The sequence below is a fragment of the Mya arenaria genome, chromosome 12 (assembly GCF_026914265.1).
Source record: "Mya arenaria isolate MELC-2E11 chromosome 12, ASM2691426v1".
NCBI lineage: Eukaryota > Metazoa > Mollusca > Bivalvia > Myida > Myidae > Mya > Mya arenaria.
In genome coordinates, this window is record NC_069133.1 from 18,511,777 (window position 1) to 18,531,247 (window position 19,471).

The 19,471-nt window shown below is 35.7% G+C and overlaps 1 long non-coding RNA gene across 1 annotated transcript; it reads left to right on the forward strand.

Annotated features, from left to right (window-relative positions):
• Window positions 1-1,041: 1,041 nt before the first annotated feature.
• LOC128211232 (uncharacterized) lies at window positions 1,042-2,954 on the forward strand. Its single transcript, XR_008257243.1, has 3 exons — window positions 1,042-1,173; window positions 1,387-1,420; window positions 2,880-2,954. It is a non-coding gene; the product is annotated as an uncharacterized LOC128211232 (long non-coding RNA).
• The last annotated feature ends 16,517 nt before the right edge of the window (window positions 2,955-19,471 follow it).

A 19,471-nucleotide genomic window follows, 5' to 3' on the forward strand; every position in this document is an offset into this window, starting at 1 on the left:
TAATTCGACAAGTGTTGACTTGAACTTGGACCGTGGACATGTGTCATCACAGATAAATAAGCTTGCAGGAACAGAACTGCAAAAAGCTGTGTATAGAAAAGCTAAGGAGATCAACTTCTGGGAATACATTGTTACATCGGCCTTTGATCTAAGCAATTGTAAGCATATACTTCATTGTGCTCTCGAACCATTGAACGACAATGATGGAACAAAACAGGAGAAAAGCTGTCTATCGGTATGATGTTTTATTACCTTTAAAATATTACGATTGGGGTTTTAAGTTCGTCTGTTTTTGCTCGACTAAATGTCGGGTTAATGAGATAGCATTGTTGTTGGGGATGACGTTGTCAGCGTCGTTGTGCTGATAAGTTAATCTTTCACAATATGTACAAGTACAGTAAGGCCCACAACTCTGGTTAAAAAAAATAGTTGTGCTCTTGACCGAATACGAAAAAGAAAACAGTCGGACGTTTGTAACATTTGTTACATCTAGGGTCTTACTTGCACTTATATTAATGTACACAAGAGGGTTATTCTGATTTTGCACCAAGTTAAAATCACATTTTACTTTCACGGCAAACATTATAGGTTTTTAAACAAAACAATGGCCATATAGTACCTATGTTGAGTGTACAAGCCGTCGTCAAAAATTAAATTCAAAAACTAGATAATAAGTAAACTAACTAGCTTAACAGTTTTCAATACCATTTTCAACCTTGATCTTATAAACCTGATATTTTAAGTGTGCATATAAAATATGACTCGTATAAAAGATCCGGTATTTAAATTAAAAAGGTAGGCTGCACATATCCTTACTCGAAACCTGTGTTTAAAATAGGGTTTGAAACGTTTTTCAAAAAATCTAAACTAACTGCCTTATTATTATTTAAAATAAAAAAAGTCACACACACAAATAACTGTTGTTTTACCCTATTTATTCCTTTACAGAAGATGCGAGCAACAGTTCGACTGCTGTTGAATAAAGCAAATAGAATGAGCTGCAATTCCATTGCTCTGCCGGCACTTGGAACTGGCTATCTGGGTTATAAACCAAGGGATGCAGCAACGGCCATATACCTAGCTGTTTGTGACTTTGTACAATTTCATGGCGACAGCTGTCATTTGGAAGTTATAAAAATTGTCGTATATCAGACAGAGGAAAACACATTTCAGGTATGGTAATTCCCAACTTGTCAACGATTCTTTTGTTTGCTTATATCATTGCAACTTACACTAATTTCATTAGATCAATGCAGTTATTGTGTTTTCAGGGTTTGAATAAATGTTAATAAATTAGTTTACCCAATATACTCGGATGTCATGAAATTTCAATGAATAAAATCCACAATGCAAAATTGTCATATCTACTGAATAAATTTGTTTCAGGCATTTAAGAAAGTAGAAGCAGAAATGAAACCAGGTAAATATTTAACATTAATGTGTTTCATTGATAAGCACAATTTCTCACTTAAGGCACTAAAACCTAAAAAAGTAAAGCAGCATTGTCAAAACATATTTTATTTTGTGATTTCGCGATCTAATTTCTATATATTTGATTTAATTTGCTTAATGAATCAAATAATTAGCCTTGACTATAGCTATGCCGTGAACGGTAAGTGTTATAGTCCTTCATTCAGAGGATAAATTATTACGCAACTCTTTAATTTCTCTAACACTCTCCTACATTCGTTTAAATCTTTCAGTGAGATGTTAGTCACTACTTAGTTCTACTCTACGAATTGTAATTGTAAGAAAAAAGCTAGCTCAAAGTCAATGTCACAAAAAAGATCCAAAGATTGAACAGGCATCCATTGTCCCTTTTTATTTCGTATACCCTTTTAACGAGTCAATGCACTTTTGTCACATATTGCGAATGTGTCCAGTATAAATATGGGGATGCTCGCTCAAATTTCGTTTAGGTCGGGACAGTAACACACAAAGTTAAAGCCCTTTGATTAATTAAAAAGCTTATATTTGTGCTTACGGACCCGTACTATAAAGAAAACAATTACAAATTACTGTAGCTGATATGAAATGTGAAATAATAATAGTGTGGTGGTGCACACGCATGTATCGTCGGATTTATTCAGTATCAAACAGTGTTATTGTATTACATTTCTATGTAATTGATAAACTTTAATTCAGTTGTGTAAAACCCTGGTGTGATTGTATACCCACATGCCTAGATTTGATCAATAAAACAATAGTAATTGTGTAATCTAGTGTAAAGCTGTGACAACAGTAAATATATATATTTCATAAATAGAAATTATTAAACTTCAAACCATTTAGTTTGTAAAGCAACACACAATATTATTCTACATACGAACAGTAAGACCAGAGTCAATTCCCTTTGATTAAAGACACAAAATTAGTTTTTCCATCCAGACCGGATTGCTACGTTACTACGTTACTAATTCTAATTATAAACAAACAAAAATAATGATGTATAATCTAAGTGCAGAGGTGCCCGCGCAAGATTATACTTAATTGAATCAATTACATCCGAGGTACCGCCCGTTAAAAATCCGAAAAGCCTTTTTTTGTCTGTCGAAAGCCATTGGTTTGTAATTTAAAGGCAAAAAATAATTAAACTTAAATATGTCTGTATTACTATATTATATGTTATGTGTGCGTATTTAGCTTACAGTATATCAGTTTCACAGGCGTAATTGTCATGTAGTTGATAAAATATAACTTAATGCAAAATATAAAAAAAAAATGAATTAAATCTTAGTTTTTAAAATGTTCTAGAAACAGTGAACTTTTATGAGGACTTTCACTTTCTAAAGAAACTTGAATTAAACCAAAGACCAATGATCAGAAGGAAAGTCTGAACTGTAAAAAGCGGTTAACACCATAGAGTCATGTTTTTGCAGAATTGGCTACCCTGATGACGCGTTTTTGAAACGGGTAAGAGGAAAAATGACTACGGGGCATAACTGGACACTTTGCTGGACTCGACATTGCTTCACGTATTGGCATTGGTGAGGTTCATAATAATATCTTAAATGGATTACAAACTATGATCCAAACAGCATTACTAGACTAGAATGTGCATTTTGTGTTATTCTGGGAAGCTGATTTCTAAATGATATTTTGATTAGAAAATCTTCCGTCTACTGTAAAGAATGTGTGAATGAATGATTTGTATAAATGTATGAATTGTGGGAACTTATAAATGTTCCGAAATATTTCAATTAATAACCAACTATTTATATAGTTAAAGGTATATTTCAAAATTTCGTGTAGTGTATTTGTATAATTCCGATGTGTACATGTAGTTGAGGAATTATTATAAATAACAATACGCTTTTTTGTACAAACAAAATGTTGTCAGGTCAGAATAATTCGTGCCCTAGGAAGTTCAATTTTCTAATTAATTGCATTTTGAAAAGTTTTTGTGGCTTTTATACACAGAGGTTTTAGTAAGTAAGTAAGTAAGTAATTAAGTAAGTAAGTAAGTAGTAAGTAAGTAAGTAAGTAAGTAAGTAAGTAAGTAAGTAAGTAAGTAAGTAAGTAAGTAAGTAAGTAAGTAAGTAAGTAAGTAAGTAGGTAGGTTTTAGCTAGTGCAATTAAGAAAGTAAGTAAGTAAGTATGTAAGTAAGTAATTTATTCCTGTCACATCTGCTATTCAAACAAATTACAGTATATCTATGTTAATATGCATATATCATTTTTCAACAACAGTTACAATATATTATAATGCCATAATAACGAGCATGTTATTTATAAATAAATGATTCTTCTTATCTATGTTAAAATGTATTGTTATGTTAAATACCATGGTATATACGCCCTATGTTTTATTTTGTTGTTGTTGTTACTGTTGTTTTTGTTAGTGTTATTGTTGCGTTCAAAGACATATATACCTCTTAGAATGTACAGAATGTGTGTATTTTCTCGGGTGTGTGCGTTATTTTTATGTTTGTTTTTGAGTATTTGTGAGTAGAAATGTTTTCAAACAAAATCAATCTTGACATTAAAATACCGAGCCCTTAAGCAGTTGTTGTCAACTACTGATCCTATAATAAATAGTATATTCGTATGCATAGTTTGTATACAGGGATATAGATTTACTTAGCAGTGGCTGGCATCAGATTTCTAACAATTTAATTAAGATTATATTCTTATATACGCTCTGCAATTAGGACATAGGTTTCAACCGTAAGCGGCCATCTTCTGGACCGCTCTTCGTCAGTCAATAGGGAAAGCTTATTGAAAGCTTCTAAACGGTGTTAAAGTTAATTAAGCCGATATTTCAATTGGATTCAGAATTCCAATTTTAACATACTAAATCTTTTTTTAACAAGACAAATGTTTGTCACAGCCATGTTAAAACACGTCTGGGAAAACCCATTGTTTATAAGGATTGCATTATGTGTTTCTTGAGGTTATCATCAGGACTGAAACTGAGACATAAAAGCAAATTGAACAGAAAAACGAATTTAACAACAGAAAGAACTCGCGTCATAATTGTTGTACTGCTAGAAATTCTGTAATGGCATCCGAAGCATCCGTTTGTGGTAAAAATTACTGAATGTTTTAGAATATTATTCAATAATAAATGAAGTTCAAATGTTCAAAGGTAGAAAATTTTGATTCATGTGGGGAGACAATACTGTAAACTTCTCAATTCACCATGTGTTAAGCCAATGAAGAAAGTGTTTTCCGAAAATGTGCAAGAACTTTTGAATAGAAAACTTTACAAAATGTCAATGTTGTCCATATTTCGAGGTCTTCCATTTATATTACTTACTGTAAAAAAAGCTTAATTATTAGATTGTCTCCCGAATCTGTGCAGTGCAATCAAAGTCGAATCTCCAGGTTCAAGTGGATTTCGGGCCTATTTGACGGCAGGCTAAGAGACAGCAGTATACCACAGGACCAAACACGTAAAAACAATGACATGCGACTCGATGATCAATGCACGTCGCATTTTAAACCTTTCGGTTAATGTTAATATAATAGCACTTTCCTGATAAAAATCCAAACCAAAGCAATACGTAAATAAATGAGTATGTGAAAATGCAATACTAAGTATGTAACTTAGTATGTGGATGGATGGCAATAGGGTTATTAATGGCTGGAAATACCACACTGAGTATGGAACTAAGTATATGGTTGGTCGGCAATAGAGAGATTAATGTGTTTGTAGAAATACAACACTTAATATGAAACTTATTATGTGGTAAAAAATAATACAGAGAGTGTGCACGTCATTTATTTTGCTAAACTCACACTATTGTTTGCTCTACCAACGTAACCGGTTGACGACTATGGTAAATATAGAAATACATAGATATGTTTGTGTTAAGCACCTCCACTACGGCCACTAAAAACCAGCCTCACCATTTATCGGTGGTGCAAAGAAAAGCCTGAAACTTCCGTGGTGCTGCTGACGCTTGTTTTACTTTTACACACGTGAGTGTGTTTGTATTTTATTTGATAGTCTTATTAAACGGACATATTTCGAAAATGGGAGAATGTAGTACCATGTAAGTGTCCACTTTAACTGCAGGTTGGCTACGATTTCATTTCAGTATTGTGAAAACTGTGGTGCTAGAAGCTTTTCACCCGAATCGGAATTGTGCATATTTAGAGATCTTCTATCATTTTAAGAACACTTCGTTGCTTACACACACCGTTTGAACATTCTGACACTCGAATATATTACTACTAGTTATGATATTACTGTTATGTTTAGAACTTACGCCGAAACACAACAAACCTAATAAGCATATTTTATAACAGGAAATATATTCATATTCATAAAAATGGTGACGCTGTTGATCTAGTGTTGGCGCTGTCGCGAAGTAGTGGTGTTGTCTTGAGTTCATTTAGGTCGAAAATCGGCTAAGATGGCGGCTATGAGTATACACCCGGCGCTTATCCTGTATGTACATGCGTTGTGTGATCAGCCTGCGTACCCACCATACACTAGCTTCGTCGCATACATCCACCACCACTCCTGAATGTTCATTATGTGATCAGCTTGCATATCAATCATACACCTGCTTCGTCCCATACATTCGACGCCTCTCGTGAATGTTCATTGTATGATAAGCCTGCATATCAATCATACACCAACATCGTCCCATACATCCCCCGCCTCTTCTGTATGTACGTTGCGTGATCAGCCTGCATATCCATCATACACCAGTTTCGTCCCATAAATCCACCACCTCTCCTGAATGTGCGGTGTGTGATCAGCCTGATTACCCATCATACACCAGCCTCGTCCCATACATCCACTACCACTCCTGAATGTTCATTGTGTGATCAGCCTGCGCACCTATCATACACCAGCCTCGTCCCATACATCCACAGCCTCTTATGTATGTGCGTCGTGTGATCAGCCTGCATACCCATCATACACCAGCTTCGTCCCATACATCCACCGGCTCTCCTGAATGTTCATTGTGTAATCAGCCTACATACCCATATTACACCAGCCTTGTCCCATACATTCATCGCACCTCAATCATATACAAGCTTAGTCCCATTACCGAGACAGGAGGTTCGGTTTCAACGAGTGTATGCGGAGTCAATCCTGCAAAGGGATAAAATGCCTTCTTTTTTGAGTTTGTGTGCCAGGAACTTATTTTTTCTCCGAGTTGTGTCGCTCTTGAATTAATGTGAACAACACAAATGTTACAAATAAACATGAACATACTTGTTGCTGGTACAGTAGTCCTGTGGTCATACTTTATTGAATTCATAATTGTATATGTTGGTTATTCAAACAACATAATCCGATTGGCTACTTCTATTTTAGATCCATAAAGTCCAATAGTCCAATATTGAATATCACCCATACTATAATTTGGTCATTGTCATCGTTGGCTTATTGTCGAATATTTGCTGATCGCAGCTGGAACTAGTCCGAACAGTGTGGTACCTGCAGGTATATTTTTTTAACAGACCTTCAAATAATAATATGATTCGCGCTGTAAAATCTCATGCCACTTTATGTTAAATTAAACTTTATCCTAATTAAGGGATTATTCTAAATCTGTTATATTTATTAACACACAAACGTACAAATGCAATCTTACAACTTAATACAGTTCGATATTATTAGCTTTTATTGTAGTTAAAAATAAAGAAAATAAATATTGGTTGCAATTACTTTCTGACTGATAGCAAAACAAATCAACAAAACTGGTAAAGTTGCAGCTAACATTTTAGCTTATGCCAAATTATTATAGTTGGATTACGATACTTATGTGAAAAACTACAGAAACAAGCTCAGTAGCAAAATGTTTTAACATAAACCCTGTTTAATAGCACTGGGAAAACGCCAAAGACATAGAACACAAAAACAAATCACAAACAATAAACATTAAAGAACATCACAAAACTCCACAAACAGTACAGTGCATACATTCTATAAATAAAAAACTAGGTATGTTTATCAAGGATTGTTAGGTACCGCCTTGGAACGGTCAGTAAAACGAGACTGAACGTTTATAGAACCACTCTCAAATCCGTTTGCTGGATGGAAACGAGTACTGATGTCTTTTTCTGAGGCCATGAGAAACCACCAGTTGATATAATAGAATTCATCGTTGAAAGAGATTTGTGCTTTGTGACCTGTTCAAACCGATTACAGCCGGGCCACTAGTATAACACTGCATTAGTTAGAGAGCTATGTCAGTAAACCGGCAACCAATTATGCCAACATGGCAGCATATTGTTATGGACACACACTACAATGATGATGAATACATATACTTTACTATATATGTCATTCCGAGAGAAGGAGCTATCAGCTAAATGTCTGTGGTTTGAACATCGTATAATAAATAATGAAGTGTATAAGCATATTATAAATCATATTTCTGTGGTTTGAGCCATCTAGCATAAGTTGTAATAAATAATGAAGTTTATAAATATACTGAGTTTACAATTTAAGAAAGTCAAACATATTATCAATATATGAACAGTCATATTCAGACTTATATGTTTTAAAAGAAATTGAATGAAGCATTTGTGTTCGTAATATTTGCCACTGGACACTGGAGAAATACATATTTACTATCTCAGGCAGATCACCCCACCTACTGAAGTTAAATAACATATCCATTTATTTTTTTCCTCATTAGAACCATTTTTGTACCATTTTATAATTCAAAAAAACATATCAAGTATAATAAATAACACTTACACACAAATAAGTAGTAATAGTTAGCTCCTCATTCTGTTTTTGTCTAACATATCGCCTTGTTGTTTGAACTTCTCCTTGGTTGGCCATCCATGATGGACTGTTTTCTGACATCCCGTATTATTTCCGAGGTCAATTTTGTTGGATAATGGCCGATGTGTTCAGAATGCTGAATCCTGTGAAATATAATCACGTATGCATGCTAGTTTTTGGAAAGTTAGTATGTGGTGTGATCACAATAACGATAATGTTATAAACGATTTTCGTTGGAAAACAAAACAAAACTGGTTCTGCATCACCTAAAGAAAACAGAGACCATATTATTGCTTAAAATCATATGTGGATTGTTTATTTTAATCAGGAAAAGAGTTATATGATAACTTATTTTATCCACACATTTGTAAATACAGTATTATCATTTGACAATAAGACAAGTGCTGCTTATAAACACTTCAGATAGCTAATAAACGAAAGTAATATAATCGCTAAACCAATAATCTACATCTACAAGATCCCGCAGGTAACCGAATATCCCTAGCTTGTTTATAAATAAGTATGGACTTTTAAACATTGATCATTAAATGCATCCATATGTGATACTAAATTAGTGTAAACGAGTACGATATTCCATGGATGACAAAACCAAAGCCACGAACCTGTCAGAGTACCTAATATAATGGTGTGGAGAATCGAATAAATGGCGAGATCATTTTTTCTGACCCTGCATGCCGAACATTTTATTTGATATTTCATTTTTTGTGTAAATCATTTATTGAATTAAAGCGTATGTGCCATATTTTTCCTGTTACATTATTGCATGATACCTTTGAAAACAGTCCGTGTAAAGATAGTTTAAATCATACCAAATTGGCGTTTTTCATGCAAACCTAATTAATTGTATAGTTTTGCAGACATTGATACTTGTAGAAGCTTAACAAACTACTCTTTAATTTGAAAACAGAAAAAGAAACATGGTTGCATTCAACTATAAATCAGACGGGTGTTGTCGACAACCGCAATAAACTTGAGTATTGCATGTTACAGTCTTGATGATAAAGCAAGATTAAGAATACATGCCTGATCATTAATCCAATGCTTTGCAATATTTATTTCGAAAAACAGCAGGCAACATACACTAGCGAGTAGCAATTTACGATGTTATCCAAGTTATACCGTAATGAGGAGTGTATTGGTAATGTATTGGTAATTCACACGAAATGTAACAAAACGATTATATGAAAAAGAGGAAAACCTATAAGACGATTTTGAACGTTAAAGATGCACTCTTACTCCCAGATAAGATTTACCACAATTAATAATTTTGTTTTAATATTCCAAAAAGAGTGAATTAATGTCGAAAACAATGTTTCATATGATGGATACCGAGTTTAATTGGAAAGAAATGAGCATAAAACACAGTACTTGTACCATATGAGACTTGTAATAGTAGAACACAGTAAATCTTTTAGCATTCACCAATGGTATAATATTTTTGCGCTTTCTGCTATAAAATACACGGTTACAATCTTGTTATCAGTAACAATTATTTTCTATGAATGCATTATTTAGTATGTAGTTAAAGGTTTATCAGTCAAAATTTATGTTTGTAATACACGTGTATGTATTGATTTTGAATAAGAGTGTCACTTTAAGTAGAGAAATTGCAATACATAACTTGTACGTAACAGGTATACTTTTCTTCGTATGTTCTCTTCACTTCTCATTTAGTTATGTATACTGTGAACAATGAAAACTACAGACATAGTCACAAGATACGTTGTACACATATCCATAAGCTCCTTCAAAATGACTTAATGTTTCTAATAACTGTAATTACGAGACTCAGCCCGGTTTAGTATGTGACAAAGTTACAATGAATGAGATAAACGCTAGTTTTTCAAATCCGCGACATAGACACAGAAATTCAGTAACGCGTACGTTTAGGCGAATTACACTTTACAAGGACAGGTACATGTACAAGTTGTGTCTCGAAAACCCTCAATTTAAATATGTAAACAAACTCAGAATTGTATATGAATCATGTATTTGATTCACAGCTGACTCATGCTCTTTTAGTATGTGTCGAAATCACAATAAATGTGACATAAAATATTTGCTCCAATCTTCGACGTAGACACAGAAATTCAGTAATTCGTACGTGTAGGCGAATTTCACCTTACAGAAACAGGTACATGTACAAATTGTGTTCCGCAGAATGGTATGCAAATCATGTGATTGATTCACAGCTGATCACAGCTGATCAAATCGAGGACAAGCAGGGACAAACACAGGATTTCATTTATGTCCCCCATCTACTAGTTTGCATCAAGCAATTATATAAGGGAACTTTCAATGAAATTAAACAAATGACCTTTTGAAATATGAGGGTATGATAACCTGAGTGTGATCGAAAAAGTGCATCAGTCTGTTTTTGCTCAGACTAACTTAAACCAAATAAATTGCACAGTCATTCATGCTTTATGGCTAAACCAGCAGATATCTTATTGAAATTCAAATTGAATAAAAAAAAAAGATTAATTTCAGGAGAACAATAATCACAGGTAATGATGACAAACTGAGTTTTGAGTGATACAACTCCAACACAAAAACAATCTCAAATGGTATAAACATGTCAAATCAATTTTGGATGTAACTGGTCATTCATATGAATGGAGCGACGCAAGTGCACATACTCCAAAAGTAATCGACAAACTAGTCAAATATTAATTGATCAATTTATACAAACTCGGCAAACATCAATTATCAATTTATCTAAAGGATTTATTTACAAACAAGTTCAAGGCCAATTTTAACTAAACCTCTCCTTAATGATCCTAATGACAGAAACTCATCAGTTTCCAGTTGAAACAGGAAGATAAAGACATTTTTGCTACTTAGCATGTTTCTGTAGCTTTTTGCATATATATTGACTTGAGCCAAAGGAAATGTAATAATTGTAAAGCGATATCATTTCCTGTCGTGCCCAGAAGTATTAAGTATTAATAGTCGAAGCAAACAAACAATTGTTAACTCCTACGTATAGTTGCTATATTTTTCAAACATCTCGAAAAAATCATTTAATCTCAACGCATGGTAACCATAAGCAATTTAAACATATAGAAACCATAACATTGTTTTGCACTACACATTAAAAACTCTATTAAACACACGTAACCTCGAAACTTCCAAACAACTAAATACATACACAAATAATTAACAATACTTATCGTAAACTGTTTTTTCCTACTCGATAAACTGCATATACACATTAAAATATATATGGATGTTTACATTTAGAATAATTCCATTTCATTTGTTTTGCTCTACATCTGTATTGTTAGCAATTTCTTATTTATACTTTATTAACATCGCCAAATCACATAGATTCGATTGTAGTGTACTTCTAGCATACTGTTTTGTGTATATGCGTTGCTCATGTTGCCGCAAAAAGAGGACCTGTGACATTCAATAAAGTATACTTGCCTTGACTTGATAATGTAAGATAGATAACAGCATTAAAAGTAAGTCGAGTTGGGAACGTCCACGCTAGTTCCCATAGTATATCCACTTTTTGAGTCATTGGAATCTAACATGTAGTCATTTTTCTTTTCTGAAAAACATCGGCAATGGCGGCTTCGCTGTTCTCAGTTTCCAATTCATCCATATTCCAATGTTTGGAATGCCAGTGAAGTTTACTCCTTTGTTTCGTCTCTGGGATCTCTGCCGCCGTAACCAAACAGTCATTTGTTTCTTCATTTTGATCTTGGATATTTTTATTGTTAACTCCTTTTAGTTTTACAATTCCATTATGACCTACTAGAACTGTGCTTTCCGGTGTCATTTAAGTACCACCATTCACTACAGTGGAAACGTTTCCTCACACCTTTAAGCGTTACTTCAGTTTTCTTGTCGTCAATTACATTTGCAGAACACATCGGCTCTTTTGATCGTTTTTGAACCGCTTCTTCTCGCTTTTTATCACAGTTTGCTTTCAGCTTTGCCCAGTCAATTGTCGGAGTGACTGGTTTAGTTGGTTGGTCCTCAATATTTACACCACGCCTTGACCTCTGATTCCCTTTCCTTTTCTTTTTCCGCTCCGAACACTTCTGACATATTGTCAACATATCGAAGAAAACCAATGAGCCGATCACGCATGTGCGAAATATTATTGCGACATAGCCCATGTACTTTGCTGAAGGGCGTTTATCCTTGGCGCTGACCTTTTTAAGGATTTTCTGTCTCTCTTTGGTTTGCTCTGTTATTTCTTCCAGCTCCTGAACAGGATCAGTTTCATTGCTTATTGAGAAGTTTGCAACCACTGGGGTCCACGTTATGACATGCGTCGACGTGGCAACTATCGTCGTGTTTGACGTCTGCCAGATCGTCTGTGTCTCTGTCACATTGTAGGTAACATAAACATTCCTCGTAACAAATACGTCACGTGATGACGTCACGTGTAAATGTAGGACAATAAGTCTGTGTCAGGTCATGAGTAGATGTGACGTCACGTGTTATCGTAAGATGTCAAGTGTCAAAGTTTGGTATTGAGTTAATAGTACCTCTTTGGTCTCGTAAAACGTAAGGCGATTCTCGAACGACGATTCTGAAATAACAGAAAAAGACAAAGAACGATTGAATACAGCGATTATATCAGAATAATTAAAGGTTTATTTAAAGGAAACATTATCCTAGTCAAACGAAAGAACTCTTATTAAATCCTACTCCAGATTACGCATGGATTTACATCGTGACTTTAAAACTTAAAATTTGTTAAAAACAGGTTTACTAATGAGGGAAGGTGTTCTGTATTTTGCGATTATCAGTAAAATACATTTAAGAAGTCATGTAAAAACCTGATTACAATCAGATTACACATGGATTTGGAGCGTGACTTTAAACTTTTCATTTGTAAATAACAGGGTGACTTATGAGGGAAGGCTTTCTGTATTTTGCCGTTATCAGTAGAATATGTTTCGAAGGTTCTACGAATACGATATGTTTTGTAAAGAATCACTATTATTTGAGTTAGTATGATTAAATCATCAATATTCCTAATGTATAAGCATATGTTCTTGGCCCTCAAGGTGTTCGTAGGTACATCAACTACATCCAGCATCAAATGTCTGATTATTGACGAAATCCACACCGAACGGTGACGGATTTTACCGACATGACATGTAGTGTATGTGCATACCTATATAAGACGTGGAAGTGTGAATGAAGCTGGAGCTCTTGACGTTGCTGCTCACCAGAGTCGTGCTAGGGATCAGATTGAGCTCCCCGTACACCTCGGCTAAAAAGGACATTGAATAAGTGTTTTAGCCTAGATGAAAACATCTGAAAGATTATTAGATACTAAAATTACGTTCCACACATTCAACATATTAAGTCATATTGTTTTGACTGACGAAAGGTTTCTCCTTATCAGAATGTAGTACAGGGCATATGCTAAGGTTTGGAATGGCTCAAAAACGCAGGAGCTGCTAATTTTAACTCGAACTTATTAAGGCCAGCCAATTATAAAGAGACGTACCCGAGTTACACGTGCGATGGTAGTACACCCAGCCGGAAGTGAACATATAGTATTGGTGCAGGGTCCACCTATTTCCACTGTTGAACTGGAAACGGCCGTCATTAGGCCGGAAGTCAAACGACTGGCATGTGTAGCCCTAAAGTAAAGTTTAAATACTTTTTCAGTGTGAAATGTCATGTATTAGGTTCTGAAAAGTTATTTTTATTATTTGTCTACAAACGATCCTACGATACACATTCAGGTTTGAAATGAATTTGTTTACTGAAGGATGCAGTGCGTCAAAGCAATAATTGCTGTTTCGTAATATCCAAACTACCAAAAAGAATGTGATGATGATGATGATGATGATGATGATGATGATGATGATGATGATGATGATGAAAATAATGATGATGAAGACGACAACAACGAAGACGACGACGACGACGACGATGCTGCTGCTTCTGCTGCTGCTGCTCTGCTGCTGCTGCTGCTGCTGCTGCTGCTGCTGCTGCTGCTGCTGCTGATGATGATGATGATGATGACGATGATGATGATGATGATGATGATGATGATGATGATGATTGAATGATCGTTATATTCATGAACCTCACCACTTCCTGTGTGCAGACTTGCATGCACTGGGTGGCGGTTTTCTGGTTTAGATACACGTAATTGTGGGCCGTTATGGTCATGTTGGGATACGGCTCAAACCGGCACGAACCAGCTTGCAAAAGAACATTCATTGTATATTTTGTAGGAACATCACAAATATTAATAATAAATTTTATACAGAAATAAGGTGATATAAAAATCATTAGATTAATGCCATTTTAGTCAACTAGTGTTCTGAAATGTTTCTAACACAAAAACTTGCTATCCGGACGCTAACGAAAGCAAACTTCTTGCACTGTTGATTGGATATTTTTTACTCTCGTCCATTGTCCATTTTAAGAATATTTAGAATATTTATTTCTTTAAAGGTTAGATGATAACATATTCAATGTTCAATAACTTGTTTTGCATTGCAATTATTACCAATGGCTGTCTACATTATGTTTAGATGCGGTATGTACGCTCGGCCACTGACCTTGTTTAAACTGACAGAGATGTGGAAGCTCCTTGTCACATGATATGACGTGCCAATAATACGATCTGTCAACGGACGCCGACACGCATTGACTTACGGTTTTGTCATCACTGGTTATTTGATCTGGGATCCAGTTGAACCACATGACCTTATCTTCCTGGAAATCCCAATCCTAGGTAGCTGTCCTCAAGATGTGTCCTATCCAGACCAGGCCATTTGTTCTAGGGTGTAGAAAAGATCAATACTTCAATAGTGTTCAGTTTAAGTGATACTTAACTAATTATAGTAGTAAATATAACTATAACATATTAAACTCTCTTAACGATGATTGCAATATCCGAACAATTTAACGCACTGACCCAGAGTGCGCGGAAGACAAGTTTAGGTCGGGGATAATTGACAGGTCGTAGACAGTTGCTAGGCGGCCGCCATCACGTACAAAAGTGTCACGTGCCAGTCAGTCTGCGTCAGGTTCAACACGTAGTGTCGCGGGCTCTTGTACAACTTCTCGCGTAGATGTGTAGATGTAAGTTTTAAAGAAAATGTGATTGTAATACACCGTCTTATACCTTTAAGATATACGCGTGCATTGGTTAATATAAAGGGTTGCAATTTAATAACGTTGAAGGTTCGTAAGGTAAAGGTCTGATTTACAGGCCTAACATTTGTAAACAACATGTATACTGTGAGCACTTTGTTCTTAAATAGCTCTCATTTTTTCAGCGCAAGCAACAGTGTCGAGTACGAAAAAGAACTTGAGAAAAAACAACACGATGCCGTCAGAATTATCTCTGGTGCAACATATATTGCGCATGTTAACAATATATGCATTTAACTTGCTCGAGAACAACGAAAGGACAGAAGACACAAACACGAGCTTGCCCAATTTTAAAATAAAAGTCCATGCAGATCTCAGCTATTGCCGAACTTTTCTTTCTCCTTCTTCCACTTTCACGCCATGAAATGCTCTTTCGGACGAAAATGAATCCGGCCCATCCTTTCAAGCTTTCGAACGCAATTTGAACCAAATCAACAAACCTGTTCCTCTCAGTTTCATTACGATCGAGATCGGAAGTCGAGTATGCAACACACTAAAGGTAAGCATGCACTGCAGTACTCGTACCGGGTGACTGTTCTAAAAAAATTGCATACAGTTCTTGTTGCCAATGCAGTAAAATTGAAGACACAAAAACCACTTTACCAGGATTAAAGAACAAGCGTACTTCACAAGTTTCCCACTTTCAGGCCTACCTCACTTCAACTCGTTCTGGTCTGCTTAAAAGAGGCAAATGACCAAACGAACTCGACCATCTTCAATTCTGTCGTAACCTTTATCAAATATCCGACGTAGTTTGACTCTGCAACAACAGTATTTTAACTGACCTTACTACCACTCTTTCCCCAACTCGTACTCTTCTTGTTTCATTTGTGAGATGTAATAATGTTATGCCAGTGTCAAGACATGATACCTGGTACCTTTGGGATCACATCAGAGGGTGTAATCAATGGCAGGTAATTGTAGATCTCTAATCACATCATCAATATGCATGGCAGAGGAAATGTCAGGAAAGCAGATTGTATAAAACGTTCGACTTTAATCACACGGAGGAAATTAATGGCAATTTAGACAACGCTATTTTGGTATTTCAAATGAAATGGAAAACCTTGGATGATTTCTGAAGTTTTTTCATGAAGATCACTTTAAGATTATTATGACACACGCTTTTCTGGACAACAGTCCTTTAGACGATGAAACTTGTTATGTAATTCCCGAGGAAAGGTTACCTCCGCACATTAAAGCGAATAGTATAATACTTGCGAAAATCGGACATTTTGCTGCCTTGAGACCTAACGTCGAGAAACACACTAGATATTTCTGTCAGATGCCTGCAGAAAATAAATATCAGCTCTCAGAATGATAATATTAATGAACTTTGGGGGTCAACGTCTTCAGTTCGTGCATTTATTCAGTGTTTGCAATTTTTGTTGAAAAAAGGAACTCTTATTATTGTTTGAAATTGACCATTTAGAATCATGCATTGCGCATGTTTTAACCTACGTTAATTACCTATACAGTAAATGTACCTTAAAAGCATGTTTTTCTATTTGACACATTTCTGGTTTTTCAGTTTCTAAGTGTGGATAACTATACCTATGTATGATTCGTACATTTAATTATTCTTCAATTAATTGACTGTTTCTAACTACGTCGATAATTATTCGGCCACAATTGTAACGACAAGGAACTGTCCAGGTGTGTTGAAAGAATATTTTTTGTTAGCTCGAAACAAGATAAACTTATTTTATTCAATAGTCCTGAACAGAACTACACTTAGCTACTTGGGAACTGCCGTTCTATTTACTTTTTGTAACAAACATGTTTGTCATCATAGTTTTCGCTTACGTCAAATCCCACGCTATGGAGTGGGTAGGGGATTATAGGAATGCACTTCGTCCGTCTGTCAGTCTGTCTGTCTGTCCGTCTGTCTGTCCGTCATGCTGTAACATTTCTTGTCCGGGCTATAACTTACTTATGCATTGATGGATTACCATATTACTTGGTACAAATATTGTCCTCATTAAGACGATGTGCAGTGACCCCTTTACTTGGGTCCATACCTCAAAGGTCAAGGTCACACGAGCATTTAAAGGTCAGAGTGCACATACTTGTGTCCGCGCTATAACTTACTTATGCATTGATGGATAACCATTTTACTTGGTACAAATGTTGTCCTCATTGAGACAATGTGCAGTGACCTTGACCAGGGTCCGTACCTCCAAGGTCAAGGTCACACAAAACATTTAAAGGCCAGAGTACACATGCTCGTGTCCGCGCTATAACTTACTTATGCATTGATGGATTACCATATTACTTGGTACAAATGTTGTCCTCATTGAGACGATGTGCAGTGACCTTCACCCAAGTCCATCTCAAAGATCAAGGTCACATGAGAAAATTAAAGGTCAGAGTACACATACTCGTGTCTGCGCTATAACTAACCTAATGCATGGATGGATTACCATATTACTTGGTACGAATGTTGTTCTCATTACGACAATATGCAGTGACATTGACCCGGGTCCATACCTCAAAGGTCAAGGTCATACGAGACGCTTAAGGTCAGAGTACACATTCTAGTGTCCGCGCTATAACTTTCTTATGCAAGGTTGGATTAGCATAATACTTTATCGAAAATGTTTAAGGCTTGCTATTTCATCGATGTTATAAAATGGGAAACCGTTCATTGTTTGGGCCGGAACTTCATTCCGGAATGCAATTTAGTACACTTAGTAAATAAAACAATCCAATACTGCTTAAATTTCGTTGCTTTGATTTGAATCATGGCTTCTATATAAGAATAAATAAGTTATGACTCACACATTGCGAGACGAACATAGATGTTTATCCAAGGCGTAGTATAGGGTGGCGGATTGTTTGTGTAACGGGTTCTACCAACTCACTTTAACGAAAGTCTATAGTGTAGACTGTTGTGTACATGTTACTACATTTTCCCGTGCTATAGTTTCCGGATTGTTTGTTTTTTGTTTTTGTTGTTGATGAAAGTCAGAGCATTTTCCGGCATATTAAGATGTAACATATTTCCTGTTCTAGACTTTAATCCAGCGAAAGCAAGAATTATTAATAATAATAATACTAATAATAATAATACTAATAATAATAATAATAATAATAATAATAATAATAATAATAATAATAATAATAATAAATATTAATGGAAATAATTTCATTTATAAAGACAAGGTATAAAATCTACAATTTCTCCGGTCATACAATAACTTAACCACGTGACTAACCCAGCACGTTCTTTTTTCTTGCCTTTGACGGAACATCAAGTAGAATGAATACTTATTTAGTTTAAAGTAAAGTTTGTAAAAATGCCAGAACGTGGGAAGGTCTAAAGAGGAGAAAAACTAGACCGGCGGAAGCGGAGCCTGACGTGGACCTAAGGACCCCGCTGGACGATGTTATGAAACGAAAAAATGTTGTTGACTTTGAAGAGATTCTTCAAATATCAAATGTGTTAAACGTAAATCAAAGTTTACGCAAATGCTTTTTGTAGTAGCGGGGATGTCCCCCCGAACTTGTAGCAGCGCCTTTCAGCGCCCTTTCCCTGCCTGTGCTTGTAACACATCAGCTAGCCACCGACGATGTAGCAGCCCACGCTTCCGACCTTATTAGAAATCAGATCAGGAGGGGAAAATTTGTGAAATGGGCTTTGCTTCTGAAAGGTTCTCTTGAGCCTACCGATTTATTTTCTTGAGTAACTTTACAGTTGACGGCAGAAATCGGTACGAACGAAAAATAGACCGACGCTTGTATTGTATACATATCCATCTACATCCAGGTCAGTCCATGTCAAGCGTCCGAACTATTACAATATTTGTTGACGCTAAGGGAATGTGCGGGACGCCAGGGCAGGTTGACTTGCGCAGCTACGACGAACAGTTTAAGCTATAACAGGCCTTCGAACCCTCATGATAGGCAAATATTAATAAGGCTTTGCCAAGAGGAATGGCAATACTTTTTTATTTTTTCAATATGGCTAACTGCACGTGGCCTAACTAAAGGTTTCGGCGCACTTGCTCTCCTCCGACAGGGTCACTCAGTTTCGGCATGCAGCTTATCCAACCGCGTATCAACGCGTGTCCAGTCGTTATTATGTCACAACCGTTGAGCGTC